Source organism: Parasteatoda tepidariorum, chromosome 1, assembly GCF_043381705.1.
Source record: "Parasteatoda tepidariorum isolate YZ-2023 chromosome 1, CAS_Ptep_4.0, whole genome shotgun sequence".
Classification (NCBI taxonomy): domain Eukaryota; kingdom Metazoa; phylum Arthropoda; class Arachnida; order Araneae; family Theridiidae; genus Parasteatoda; species Parasteatoda tepidariorum.
Genome location: NC_092204.1, coordinates 45,813,546 through 45,828,406, shown reverse-complemented (window position 1 = coordinate 45,828,406; position 14,861 = coordinate 45,813,546). Strand labels below are relative to the sequence as shown.

Genomic DNA, 14,861 nt, shown 5'->3' with positions numbered 1-14,861 from the left:
ATTTTTAAAACTTCAAAAAATTTTTTCCTAAAAACTTTAAAGCAATAAAATGATGCAAATTGGTGTTTTGAATAAGAAATTGAAATCTGCATGTTTTTAGAATTTTTTTTTAAAATTCTAATTTTATTGGAATTTAAACTGATGAAAATTTCTTTTAACGTTAACGGCATAAAAACAAGGATACTTATCAAAAATCTAAAACGAGGCAACAGCATACTATTAAACTATCTTTCAAAAGCTGTTGATTTCAGAATTGTATTGGCTTAATTTCGTCGAAAAAAATAGAGAATCTAAAATGCCGCACGCAATCTCAAATTAATCGATCAAATTGTGATTCAAATCAATCAAACAAAAGATACTGCGGAGTAAATATCCATCATCAGTTTATTTGTGAAAATTAAATAAAAAGGACTAAAAATATATTTTGAGTTTTCCCTTCCTATCTCAATCCCTTCGACTGTTGAGTTCGGTCGGAAGAGGGAGGGCTTCTTAACTCCGGCAATTAAATAGGTTTTGGTATTTCCGTTTCTATTTGTTTTTTCTCAGTTAGATTCTTTGCATTTCGTTTACCTGTTTTTTTTTCTTCGCACAAATACTTGCGATCCCCTAATGTTTATTTTTATTTTCTGACAAGGATTAAAAAAAAAAATATAGATTAAGTTCAGCCACCATGCAACATTCAGTTTACATAATGTATAAAACATGAGTGATATTTTATTTTAGCACACATGCGCAGTTTGCCCAAAACAAATTTTTGATAAAAACGAATCCACTTCTCAATCCAACCATTGGGAAGGAAAAAAACATCTAACAACAAAATATTTTTATCCACTACTATTTTTAGGAAGCAAAAAAAAAAGAAAAAAAGATTAGCTTTAGCTACATATTTGTATGATAAAGAACATAAAAATGCAAGGAAGGGAATTTCGAGAAATATTTCGTTCGATGAACCGTGTTCTATGGGGTTTCCCATTTTGTGCCTAGACATCGTTGGAGAAGAGGAGGCATGGAGGATGACAGGTTTCTATGGCAACGACCCATTAGAATGAGTCTATTTTTATAATGGGGAGGAATGTCAGAGAGGCGTAAGAGCAATGATACTGAGAGGATGCCCTCTCAAGTGTTGCTCCCGAATATGAAAGCAATGCGATAGTTTGTTTACATTCCACTTCGCTTTCGGATATAGCGTCGTAGTAAAATGTTTCATAATATGTATTCAAAGGGTAATTGTAAGAAAAGAAAGAGGATTTCGTCAAATAACCAATAAGGTCATTTACTAAACTGAAATGTTTTTTAATCAAATTATTTTAACTTTGCATGCTGCGTAAAAATTTTAAAAAAAGGACATATTTCAGAATATTAAATTCATATCTAAAATATTGTTTTTATCAAGCTTTCATACACTTTAATTTTTTGTTTCAGTTTTCTCGAAACTGCTTTTTTTTTATTTAAAATCACCGATTAGAGGGCGTTCTATAATTAATGATATCAATATTTATTATTTATATTTTATTTTTGCATGATTTGATAGTTTCTTATCTAAGTTATAACGTGCATTGCTGTTAAACAGCACTATACAATTTTTTGCAGTTTTATAACCATATAATTTAACAAGGATGGACTTTAGACTTTTTGGTAAAATTTCAACTTTTTTTAAAAGTTTTACATAATTTTTATAGCCATAGAGTCAAGTAAATGTGGGGAGGAATCTTAGAATGATCTCTTAATGTATTTTTATAAATTTATTTAGAATTTAAATTTGTTTGTTTGCTTCTAAGTTGGTGAAAATTTATATTCCAATAAACTGAATATAACGAAAATATTTAATTATTTTTCTAATGAAAAAACTAGTACAATTATAGTGATGCATTTGCAAAAACTTAAGATTGAGGTGTCTTTTCTGTATCTCATAGTAAAACATGTGTATAAAGGCTACGGTAAACTTTAAATAAAACAAATAAATATTTAGATTTTCAAGAAAATGTTACTACATTTTATATTCTATTATAATAGGTGGGAAAAGGAAAAACAATATCTTGCTCGAGAACATTCTGTAAAAAACTAATAATAAAAGTTTAGGACAAATAGTTAAGCCAATTTAATGTTTAAATTATAATTTAAAACACTGAAATACAGAGAGATTTAAAATATCAAACTCCTTAATTTCTAATGAATCAAAAAGTTTCTGATAGATTGGCATTAAGATGCTCTACGTCTTTAAGTAGTGTTTATTTTCATTTATATTATTATTTAATTGCTTATTAATAATTGTTAAACTTTTATTAAAGCGAGCTGATCGAAGCGACTGTTTTTTTATTAAAAAACTTGCAATAATTTAAATATAAATTACTTATTTTTCTTAATCATAGTTTTTTCTGCAATTTTTGTGTTAAAGCATTTTTCAAAAATTGGAAAACTCTTTTTAAGCTTAAAAACTGTTAAAATAATAAATCGATTAATTTGCTAATTATTAATAGTTTTATGATTTTTAATCTTAATTTTTAACGTTTTTGTCTTATCCTGTCGAACTGGAAAGACAATTGTGTATGTTACAATTTATTTTCTCAACTTTTTAACCTTAATTATAAGAGTTTTCTTAGAATTAACTACTCATAAGTTAATAAAGTTATATCTATTTTACTAAATAATTTCAAACAGTTTGTTTATTCTCTTAACCTCTTAACTAAATGCGAAATTAATATTACGATGATATATGTTTAAAATGAGCATTACATTTGAAATAAAATTCCGAACACAATGTAATGAGCAAAAAAATAAAAATAGTTGTTGGTGGCAGCTTTTTTTAATACAATTAAAAGTGCCATTATCTGTGCCAACTCACAGAATTATTTCTTGATTGATAATTTTGTGTCTGGAATCTGATATTTGTGTTTGTCCTCTGTTTGTCTATTCTCTTAGCTACATGCATAATTGTTATTATAGTTGCTTATGTTTAAGATAAATATTGAACCCTTAATCCCATATGGGCAGATCTCTTCATTTTATGTATAATCATTATTAGATTTTATTAGATGCTTATTTAGAACTATTTAAGTAAGTTGTTACAAAATGATCGATTATTGTACTCTAGAAATCATTAATTTCCTATAATTATATATTAATGATTTACACTTTGAGTAAATTTTTAATACATATTTAATTAATCTAATACAGAATGATTGATTTTCTAAGAAAATCAATCGTTCAATTCTAAGAATTAAAAATATTTTTGGTTCTCAGTATTTAAGCTATGAAAACCTCTGGGATTTTAAATGAGCATTCATTTATGTTTTTTTCAAGCACACCTTTGAGTCTAATAAGTTGATAATGCAATATATTTTGTTTTTTAGTGAGTTGTAAAAACTATTTAACTATTAACTGTAAAACTATTCATATACTTTTATCTTAATTCTAATATATCTTCATACTAATTCTATAACGATGTATCTTAAGCAGTTTATCTTAATTCTCATGTATCTTATAATTTTATGATAATCATCTTAATTCACATAAAGCTTAGCAAATTCTTAATTCCTAAGTATTTCATCTTAATTCTTCGGAATATCTAATTAATATTATCGAATTAATAGAATATCTAATTAATCATCAATTATCTTATGTACTCATAGTAAGTATTTAAGAAAGAGATAAAAACTAGACACATTTGAAGCAAAAAAAATTTTTTTTTTGTAGGAATAATCTCTAAAACCATTAATAGATTGTATCATCTTCATTCAACGAAATGATGCAGCAAGTTTTCCTAATGCACTCTCTTTTCTTATGTCGGATTTCTACCCCTCTTTTGAAGCATCAGGGGGGAAACCCAAATAAATCTAAAAAAACAGCTACTTGGCACGGAGCCAGAAATGGAATCACGTGATGCCAAAGATAAGAAAATCCTCCGGAAAAGGAATGTGTGCTCTTTCCCCAGCATCCTATGATTTTTCTTCTCCAGAACTTATTTAGCATCTTGTAAAGCCTTGAGTGATCGTTCCGAATTTAAATTTAACATTGAACTAAATTTGAATAAGTGCGTTTGAGTTCAAATTTTAATTTAAATGTCTGACATTATTTATTTTTAGATGTCGGAGACACAAGGGAGAAAAAAATTTGCTGTTTTTTTTTCTTACTCTGCTTAGAAATATTGTGTTGAATTTGTTTTTGCTTAGTTTTACGTCACTTCATTATTAGATCTTTACCTCTTCATTCGATAGCAGAGTCTTTCGATAACAGAGAATAATATTAGGAAGGGATGATAAATAAATATTACAAAGAAAATACCATGGAATAAGGAGTAAAAAATTTACTGGTATATTTATCTGCAAAATTTTTATTAATATTTACGTTCATGATAAAAGTATTTGCATCTTCTTTGTTTGTTTAGTAGCTGTACCATGTGGTTTTCTGTCCAATAAGAATGCTCCGACAACTATGAGAAACATTATTTTTTTATTTTGTATTGAGAGAAGTAAAGTTATAACCTCCCAGGCACGTGAGCATTACGTCACCTCAGTGACATAATGCATATATTTTTAATAAGGTAGATTTTTATGACTTTTGCTTTTTTTTTTTTGTTACTCTTTTTCTTTTTTTGAGTATTTTTTGAGATTTTAGGATTTTGTTTGTAATAATTTAGTGAAATTGCTTATTTTATATTTCACGTTTCATTCGTCCATTTTCGAAACTTCGAATTAAAATTTAATTAACTGCAATTTTCTTTCAAATATTTCTATACTTTTAAATTTATTTTTCCCTCGCTAAAATGATTCTAAGCAAATTTTACTTACAATTTACACAGAATATATATTTTACATCATTGAGCATTAAGTTGAACACAATAAACCTACTTGATAATCAGAAATTTAAGTTACAATTTTAACTTAAAGTAATGTTTTCCTAGATTAAATTAAATTTATCAGCTTACTCCAGATGCAGTTAAAGTCATTAAATCAAACCGAATTAAATCATCTTGGTCACTCATTTCGACCAGAATATTGCAATCAAACAAAGACATTGAACATTTATGGGAAAAAGAAAAACTTCTGATGTTTCTTTATCAAATAAAATAGAATTTGTTGATGTGTTAATAATAATTTGTCTTTCTTAAGGCCTTCTATACTTTGAAGGAAATTGTGACATACCCTGTATTTTTTGAAGCATAGTATTCCTTACATTTTTGCAAATTTTTCTGATGCCGATTTTGCCAATTTTTCAATGATTTTTCGTGACCATGGCAAGTTTTTAGGGCTGTTTATTTAATAAAATTTGAAAAATACAAACGATGTTTACATTTCTTTCACGCCTATTTAAAGGTTTCCCATTGTTAATGAGTAATACTTTCAAATAAAGATGGAAAAAAAAATCCAATTCGAATATGAAAGAAGAAAAGATTCTTATCCCTATCTCTTAAATTATACAAGTATTATTTTTTTTCTCTTCAAGAAAGAGAAAAAGCACGGCGGACATGTAAATGCAGATTAGTGAAACATCTGAATAAAAGATCCTCTTAATGATTCTCACCTTCACCCTGAGTGCCGACCCTCCCGTAAATAACAGGTAAGAGTCAACCTTAAAGGGCGGAAACCATAACATTACTTTCTTATACACCTCATTGCAAAAGACCTTGAAGCCACGTATATTGAGAGGAAAAGCGACAGCATTATCATCTTTTTTAACTGTCTATTTTGGGCCACTCGGTTCTAGAGCACTCTCTCTCTCTCTCTCACTGCGTTCTTTAGTTACTTTGTACTTCTTTCTAACACGCATTTTTAGACCATTACTGGACTTTTTTTTATTTTCATTTTTATGTTCCAAAATAATGAGGTAAGAAATTAACAATAGGAAAAAATAACTCGAGAAACTGAGTTTTTTTTTTTCGCCAATTTTTTAAGTTGCTTTTAAAGGGGGATAAAAGTAAAAAACATTTCTTATTTATAATATTTTAAATGCTCGTTTTGTAATATTTAAATTAGAGACAGTATTATCATCGTTGATTGTCTGTTTTGGGTTCTGAAGAACTCGGGCTGCTTTCTTTTATTACTTTGTACTTCTTACAGATATTCACTTGACCATTATTGGATTTTTTTTTTTAAGTTTTTATGTTCACAAAATAAATTAGGTAAGAAACTAACAATAGGAAAAATAGTTCGAGGAAAAATGGGTGATTTTTTTAAGAAAATTATTTTATTTAAAATTAATTAAATTAAAAAAAATAATCATACATAGTTAATTTTTTAAATTGAGGTTTATGGAGGTAAAAAGTAAAAACTTTCGTATTTATAATACTTTAAATGCTCATTTTGTAATATTTAAATTAGCAACAATATTATCACCGTACCGTTGACTGCCTGACACCCAATTCTAAAGCAATCTAATTGCATTTTTAGTTACTTTGTAGTTCTTTCAGAGATGTATTTTAGACCACTATTGAATTTTTTTTAAATGTTCTTGAAATACTTAGATAATCGATCAGTATTTATTAGAATTATTTCTTATTTCTTTTATTTTGAAATATATTTTTCCTGAAGAGACAATTCATACCGTTTGATTATTCATAGATTCTTTAAAAAGATAAAAAGTGTCTACAAATTTCATATATGAATTTTGTTTAGTATTTGTTTTACAAATTGGCTCTCACCGACCACATTGCTGACGTAAAATATTCTCAGTGGTAGACGGATTATGGGTTAGAGTCCTCTTACCGTCAACTAACCGAGGGATGTTTTTGTGGTTTTCCTCTTCATGTAAGGCGCATTTTTATTGGCCGGAAAATCACGTGGTAAGATCCAGTTTTTCTTCATTTATTTCAATATTGTTTTGGTTGTCATCAGCATAAAATTGACAAAAGCCGTAAAGGCATTGCTTTCCTTTAAATATTTTTGTATCCCTAATTTAAAGTTATTTTCCAGTACTGCTATTATTAGCGAAAATATTAAATTGTGTTTCTGAACTCATCAAATTTGTTTGAACAATATAATGTTATAAGAATATAAATGTTATTTCAAAAAACGATTTCTTCGAAAAATCACTTCTGTTCACCAAGAGATCTAAATATTTATAATACTAATCGATAGTAATATTTGGAAGTGGGAAGAAGTATAGACACAAGCGTAAGCAAACAGAATTCCTTTTAGTACATATATGTTGAGTGAATAATTTTTATTAATTTAAGTGAATAAAAACTGTTTTCTGCTAAGTAAAGACTATTATTGCGAAGCAATCATCGGGATCGGTGAGCGGCAGCGAACAGGGGGCTTAGCCCCCTAGTATTTAATAAGATCAAAATATTTATCACTTAATATAATATACATATTTTTTTCTCTTTTAAAATAGAGATTAATTGTAGGTGCTAATTACTAATGAGCATTAGCGAACTTTTGCTTGAAGTGTTTATACACAAAACAGTGACCGTAATTTAAAATGTAAATTAAATTATAATGCGTAAGTTCGTCAAGTGAGAAGAATATATATTGACGCATTCTGTGAGTTCATGCCACGCGTCATTTGCAGACCAAGATCGTAAAATGACGGCAGACAGCACATTTTTCAAGGCTGAGCGGTGTCCGCTATTATTAGGGCGATCGGAAATCATAAATTGTTCAGTTAATTGAATCTCGTATGTTATTCTGCCATTTAATGTCGCCCACAGAGTGTGAAGATTTCTATCAAACATTAACGTCCTTATTTATATCCATCGAGAGCCTAAAAGAATGCCCTTTCCCTAAAAATAAAAATAAGAATTTTCTTTTATTTTGCATGAACGCATATACATGTATTATATGAAACATTCTGTATATATCTCTGATTATAGTTCTCAGAAAGTTACAAATACTTACCTTTCAATGGAGATGGGTTATCGGTGCCTTTTTTATCTGTATTTTTTTTCTTGATGATCTAATTAAAAGTAAAAATATATTTTTGTTATTTTTTTTGTTATAAAAAATAGTCTAATAGTTAGTAAAAAAATTCTGTTAAATTATCGGAATGTTTGTACTAAAACATAAAATCCAAAAAAAAAGTAGTTTGAATTTTTTTTCTTCATTCATATTCAAATATTTATCAATAATTGATTTAGTAAATTAAAGAAATTTCAGCGAAGAATAAATGTTTCTCTTAAACTGCAACTTAAATAACTGCAAATGAGTGGAAATTGAAAAAAAAAACATTGTTTGGAAGATTTTACCTTTAACGCAGAAAAAACACTCTTGTGTTTCACAACCATAAGTTATTAATATCCTAAATATAATATTTTTAACTTAGTTTTACCCAAATTTTGCAAAAGAATATAAAAAGTACGAAAAATATGTTTAATAAAAATTCTGCCTCAAAGGATTAATTGGTAGTTATTTTATAGCCTAATTATATTTTTAATTGCTATAATTTTTGATAAAAATATTGTTTAAAAAAAAGAATTTTTATAGTTCAGGTCCCAGGGTTTGAAGAGCGAAGACGTAAAGTTTATTTTGTTCTAAACGAAACGTTTTTTTCCGTGTAGATGGAACAGTTTGTCGACATAGTGAAAGCATGCAAAATCAATAAAGAAAGCATATTCGTGATATAAAAATGTTTTTAAAAAAGAAGTATTGGAAATTCTTGAACAACAACAAAACCTTTGCATTTCTATATCTATCTAGTTATTTATAACACAATAACATTTGTTGTGTTTCTATGCTTCTAAAATTTGGAGGTGTTTATAAACACTATTTAGGATTGCTACGGACTGAAAAAAACCGCACAATGGTATCTAAGTTTTCTCCGAGCTATTGAAATTATTTAAATGTTGCATCCACTTAAGGAATACATTAGCATTCCCACATTACCCCCATATATTTACTAAAATCGAAAATTCTTTCAGTAGACACGAAAAACTGAAAACATTAAATTGTTTTGCTATTTTACTTACACCTTAAAATTTTTTCCAGATCTTAACGTTGCTATTTCTAAAGGAAACAGTAATATTTACTAGAGTAGGCTTTTATGGAAACATTTTAACTATGTAATTTCGCTTTTTTAAGACTATAGCTACGTATCGTAAAATATTGATGTTTAAACAACGCGATAACGATATTCAATAAAAAATTTTACGAGCTATAGTGAATACCATTTCTTACCATAAATATAGAATATACAACAACGATATTATTACAATCATTAAACATCTTAGAATATGAGGGGCTATTTTATCGTTAATGTTTGTTTTTATCGCAACCGTTGATAAATCTTATCTGGGCATCAAAAGTATTGACCGACATAAAAATAATGTAAATTATGTTTAAGTAGAAAAATATCGTTATTTCCCTGCGATTTAACCTGCTTTTAACTGTGCCAGGGGATAATTTCCGATGGAAAAACTTAGAGATAGCCTTGGCCTACAACAGGCTGTTGAGCTACAGAAGTGACCTGCTATTATAGCTCAGGACTAAAGAAGACTAAAACACAAACGAAATCAACTATGTCTGGTGGTTCTCTTAGAAAGGAAATCAGCTTTTACATTTTCGTTTGATTTTTATAATTCTGTAATATTTTGTGATAAGCTTAAAAAAATAACAGGCATGAATTTGGAAAATGGTTTCATTTAAATGAACATTATTTTTTTCCTACATTTTCTTCTTTTTTTATACTATTTTACCATAATTAGAAGACAATAAATTAATTTTTTAAAAAAGAAATAGTTTGAAACAAGTATCCGGAAAAATTGGGGGTTGGTGAGCTGTAACATACGGAGAGCTTAGCCCCCTAGTAATAAATATTATTTGGCAGTAGAGAAAAAGCTTAAAACGAAAAATGAATTTAAAAGAGTGACGAAATAAAGTTTAATGACTTTTTTTAAAATATATATTTCATAAAAACAAATATATATATTTTTATTTTAGCTGTAATTACTTATAGTAACTTTTTCTTTTTAGTAAAAATAGTTAAAATTCTTCTTTTAAATGATGAAAAGTGTAATTTAGCAATCCCCTATTGCAAATTACGTGTAAATACATACCCGTGTTTTTAAAAGGTGATAGAATGATTTAGCTACTTAAAGATTAAGCACAAGGCTGTGAAAGAGGATTTGTAACTTGCGTTATACACCAAAGCTTTTTATCTCCTGAGGTTTTCTTCATTTTTTTTTAAAGCGAAAACAAATTTCTTCGTTATTTAATGATTAAATGCATTTATCAATTGTGAGAAATTAAAACTATTATCTGTTCATATCTTTCTAATAGTGTGATCTCTCAACATCTATTTTCGTGAGTAGATTAAAAGAACTCAAACCTGGGAAATATTTTTCGTCGACATTTATTTTATTATAATTTTCCGTTTTATTCTTAGCGTATTCAGAGCACTGTAATTGTTGTTTCAATACTGTTATCTATAAAACAGTTTGTACTTAGTGCAAAAGTAAAAAATATTTATACGATTGATTAGTTACTTTTTCATATTTGAATGCGATTTCCAAATACGTTACTTTTCCTTCTCTTTTATTTATTCTAATACTTTTGTCACTTTTTTTAAACGAGAACAATAAATACCTTTTAGTTAGCATGTAAATTTTTATAGTCTAAAACTTTTTTTCGTTATAACTTTCTTTTTTGTAATAGCACCATTTGATTTCGTTGCCCTGAGCAGACAATATTGCTTTAATTTGATTGACTACAGCCGCTTCTAACTTTTACATCATTAAACTATGTATTCAATTAACTAATTATCTAATAAACTGAAACATTTTTGTTGTAGAATATTAATTTATAGTTTTATAAATAAGAAAGTACATTTTGATTTTGATTTCTTTGGGGGAAAAAATCTTCAATTTAAAAACTTTTAATTGCATTTTGTTTTAGGTTTTCAATTTGGTGAAGCCTAATTCTTACATTTTTACGAAAAGGGTTTGATACATATTTTATTATTTGTATCAGTTGCACATTAATATCGATATTCTATAGTTATAATATGCGTTTATCAATAAAACTGATATGTATATTCTCAACAAGGAATTATGATAGCCAGTCATAGTTTTCGATATGAAAGGTTCTATATCATATGAAAAATAACTTACCAACTCATCGAATATAAAAACATTATGTTCATTTGAAAGTTTTGTTTCGTTTATTGGAAACTTGAATTTTTACAAAAATTCTCAAAGTGACCATCTTCGACCTTAATGCAGAACTGTAAGGTGTCAAGGAATTTTCTGCAACTGCAACTCACCTACTTATGCAACTCACCTACTTATGCAACTCACCTATTTATGCAACTCACCTATTTATGCAACTCACCTACTTATGCAACTCACCTACTTATGCAACTCACCTACTTATGCAACTTATGGGCTGCAACTCACCTACTTATATATTGTCCCATTTCTTGTACTACAATTTTCCCAGAGATGCCAAAGTGCTATGAAATTTAGCACAAATTCTTGTCTCTAAAACTTATCAAATGAAAAATTCATTGGATTCAAGTATGGTTAACAAGATGGCCATATTTTTTCCATTAAAAAAAAAGTCAAGAAAATGTTCCTTGCACAGTTCTAGAATGGTGGAGCATCATAGTAGACAGCCTAATCAATTTTCATGCACACATTTGGATTTATATTTATGAGTAAAAATTTTAAAACGTTGGTAATAGATCAAAATATTTAGTCTTAAACTTTTTCCAAGTTATTCCCTTTCACCCTACTTATTAAAAAGCATATATTTCAAAATCTTTTAAGCCACTAAAGCTAATAATCGTTCTTTTTTAAATTAAACGTATTTTAATATTAATAAAGATTCTTGATTTGATAAAGATTTTTTTTTAATCGATATCTCTTGACTGCAAATCAGTTTGTGAAAGCTTTCAAAATTGCTTTGTTTTTGTTGTTTATAATCATGTCGAAAGTGTGTTGAGATTGAAAACTGAGCTAAATGAATAATGAGGTCATATAAGATCATCTGTCTTCTTGTTCGTCAATGACGCTTACCTATTTGACCCCATTTTTCGAACATTTTCGAATCTTTTTTGTCTGAGGTAAGAAAAGAAAATATTTACTTTAAGTCAGCATTTTGTATTAATCATATTTCGATTTAATAGGCTTTTGAATTCTTCAAGACAGTATCAGAACAGTGAAACGTAGATAACCAAGTTTTAAAATGATCTGGAAAACGCATATAAAAAATAGAAATACTGGAATGAAAAAAAGATGCAAAATTTTAAAGTTTAAAAAGAAATTTTAAAATGCATGCTTTAATAGTAAACGTTTTATGTTTTAAAACGATCCATTTTTTATAAATTAGAATAATTTTGCATAAAAAAGTGGTTTTAGTATTGCAGTGTTCCAAAATTTTATAAATGGTAATTTATGAAAAATATAGGATTTTAATAAACACGTAGTCTCATTCCCTGAAATTGATAGATAAAATGACCTAATATATTGCATACGCAACATTATTTTTATAAACAAGCACTTCCTTTACTTGCACAACAAATTACAAATTTAAGCTCTTTGATGCAAGAACATAGTTGAAAGAAAAATTGTTGAAAGAAAATTTAGAAATTACAGTGCGTATCAAAACGACAGGTTCACCCGTAAAACTGTAAGTTATGTTGGGAACAAAAAAAAGTTGTGTACAAATAGGTATTTTATTAACTACGTGACTTCATACCACGAAAAGATAAGGAATGACTAATATACAAATCAAAAAAAATTACGGAAAGCAAAAATTAAATAAAACAGCAGTTTCAAAAAAGGTAGATCTACTGGACTAAACATTAAATTATGCTAAATTAATAAGAAGTTGCGTTTATTCTTTCTAAATACACATATTGTATTTTATTTGGCATAGTTTCCTCAAGTTTTTGTGAACAATTTATTTCCATATTTGTTAATTCACAGAAAAAGTTTTTCTCAACTGTATAATACAGTGGCGCTGCTTTCTACATTCACTGTTCTTACGAATGTGTTTCGATCAATTTCAAGTTGAAGCTGCATTGTGTTCAATCTATAACGTATACTACACCATTATCCAGAAACCACTTAAAATGTGATTTTGAAGTGGGCATAGGAGCAATTCCTAGTAGAAACATGAACAGTGGACCATCAATAGTAAGACGAGACATTGCTTTAGCAGCTGTTAAAATTTTTTAGAATATAAACGACTGTCTACAAATGCTACATCAGTTCTTCTTGCACTGCTGATTCCGGCCCATACCTTAACAGAACCACCACCAATTCGTCTCCTCGAGACTAACCTCTTTATCATTATGCACATTATGGCAGTAAGCTCGTCGTTAATAACCTGGTTCATCTAGTTTAGTCTTTTTTTTTAATGAATATCACATGTCTTTTGGCAGTCGTAAGTTGGAAGACCCTTATTGTGCGAATTTCCATCGTTTTTGCACTTTTTAAATCAATTTAGATTGCATTCCAGGTAATTAAATTGTCAAATCACTTTCAGGTAAGAGGATTTTGTTATTTTTGGATTTTGTTGTCTGTCCAATAAGTATATGGTGAGCAAGATCAGTAAAATCAACAAACAATAAAATATTCAAGCATACGTTACACGAAAAACAAATTTATAACTAGAATAGATGCAGTTCAGTGACTTCGAATTCAACTATCAGACATAAAAACTAACTTAAGATTAATTGGTAATGATAAAACGATTTTTAAAAAAACTCCATTTTTCTTAAGAAGCGTTTTTAAAAAATAGTCTTTTATTAGTAAATATGCTCGCAATTGTTTTTATTTACTTTTCCTCGGAAGTTGGGGTTCCGCTGAAAGGTTACTCATTTAGGGTTCCACAGCTAGGGGGAAAAAATGGGAACCACTGCATACGCCCAACAGTCCGAATAAAAAAAAATCTGTTCTTTTGAAATATTTTGACGACAGCAGACATTCCCACACCCTAAAGTACGGCGCCGTTTTTTATTAAATATCAACCCTATGATTAAAGAACGGTAGTCGAAGTATGGCATATAAAAAATGAACGTACGAGGTGCATAAAAAAAATGAGCGGGAAAATCTACTTTATAACCGAATACTATTTCCCGTCACGCGAGTCTTGTAAGATCATTTTGATTCATGAAATAAAAAAAAGAAACTAAAACATCCATTCCAATGTTTGTAAACATTAAAAAAAAAGTGAGACACGACGCCTATATGGCGGCACCATATTGCAATTAGTAACTGATCAGCTATGCTTCTGGGTATGTTAGAAAGGAAGGCATTTAATGAATGAGAGTAGAAATCAGGTTGTATACTTAATATAAAACTCGATTTCGGAATTTCTTCTCCTTTTTTTTCGGTTTTTATTTACTTTCTTTTTACCTATTTTATCCTTGAGGCCTGACGGAAACAAATGCATGGTTGCTAATATCATTGTCATATTCCGCCAATACGCCAATGAAAGCGTAGATTTCATTTTTTCACTTTACATTTTTAAATGATACTTTAATTTCATTTATCAAATAAAAATTTAAAAAAATGTCGAACTCTCTTCTTGTCTGTCCTATTTTAAAAAATAGAGCTGTAGACGTTATATTTACTAACTTATGAACTTTAATGTTCATTACATTATAGTTTCTTGACCGAATCTTCAGTCCAATTAACACATTCTAAAATCAAATCAGTTGATATCCCGTGTCTAGAAAGGAAACCTTGATGTTTGAAATTCTTTTATTCTTTCTTAATTAGGTTTTGAAGAACTTTAAATAGCGCTTCAAATTATGTATTGGGGTACTATTTACATGAGAAAAGTGAGTGACTGTAATGACAGCGTCAATTAATGATTTTAAAAATTAAGGACGAAGATAATTTAAAAAAATAAGATGTTTATATTAGAAACTATGCATGCCAAAACAGCATTGAAGCAAATTAGTTTATCTTAATCATGATG

The 14,861-nt window shown here is 28.2% G+C and overlaps 1 protein-coding gene across 6 annotated transcripts in view; it reads left to right on the top strand.

The window, feature by feature from the left end:
- LOC107446082 (sodium- and chloride-dependent glycine transporter 1) overlaps nucleotides 1–14,861 on the top strand; it is a 141,210-nt gene that overhangs the window by 79,347 nt on the left and 47,002 nt on the right. The window lies entirely within an intron of this gene.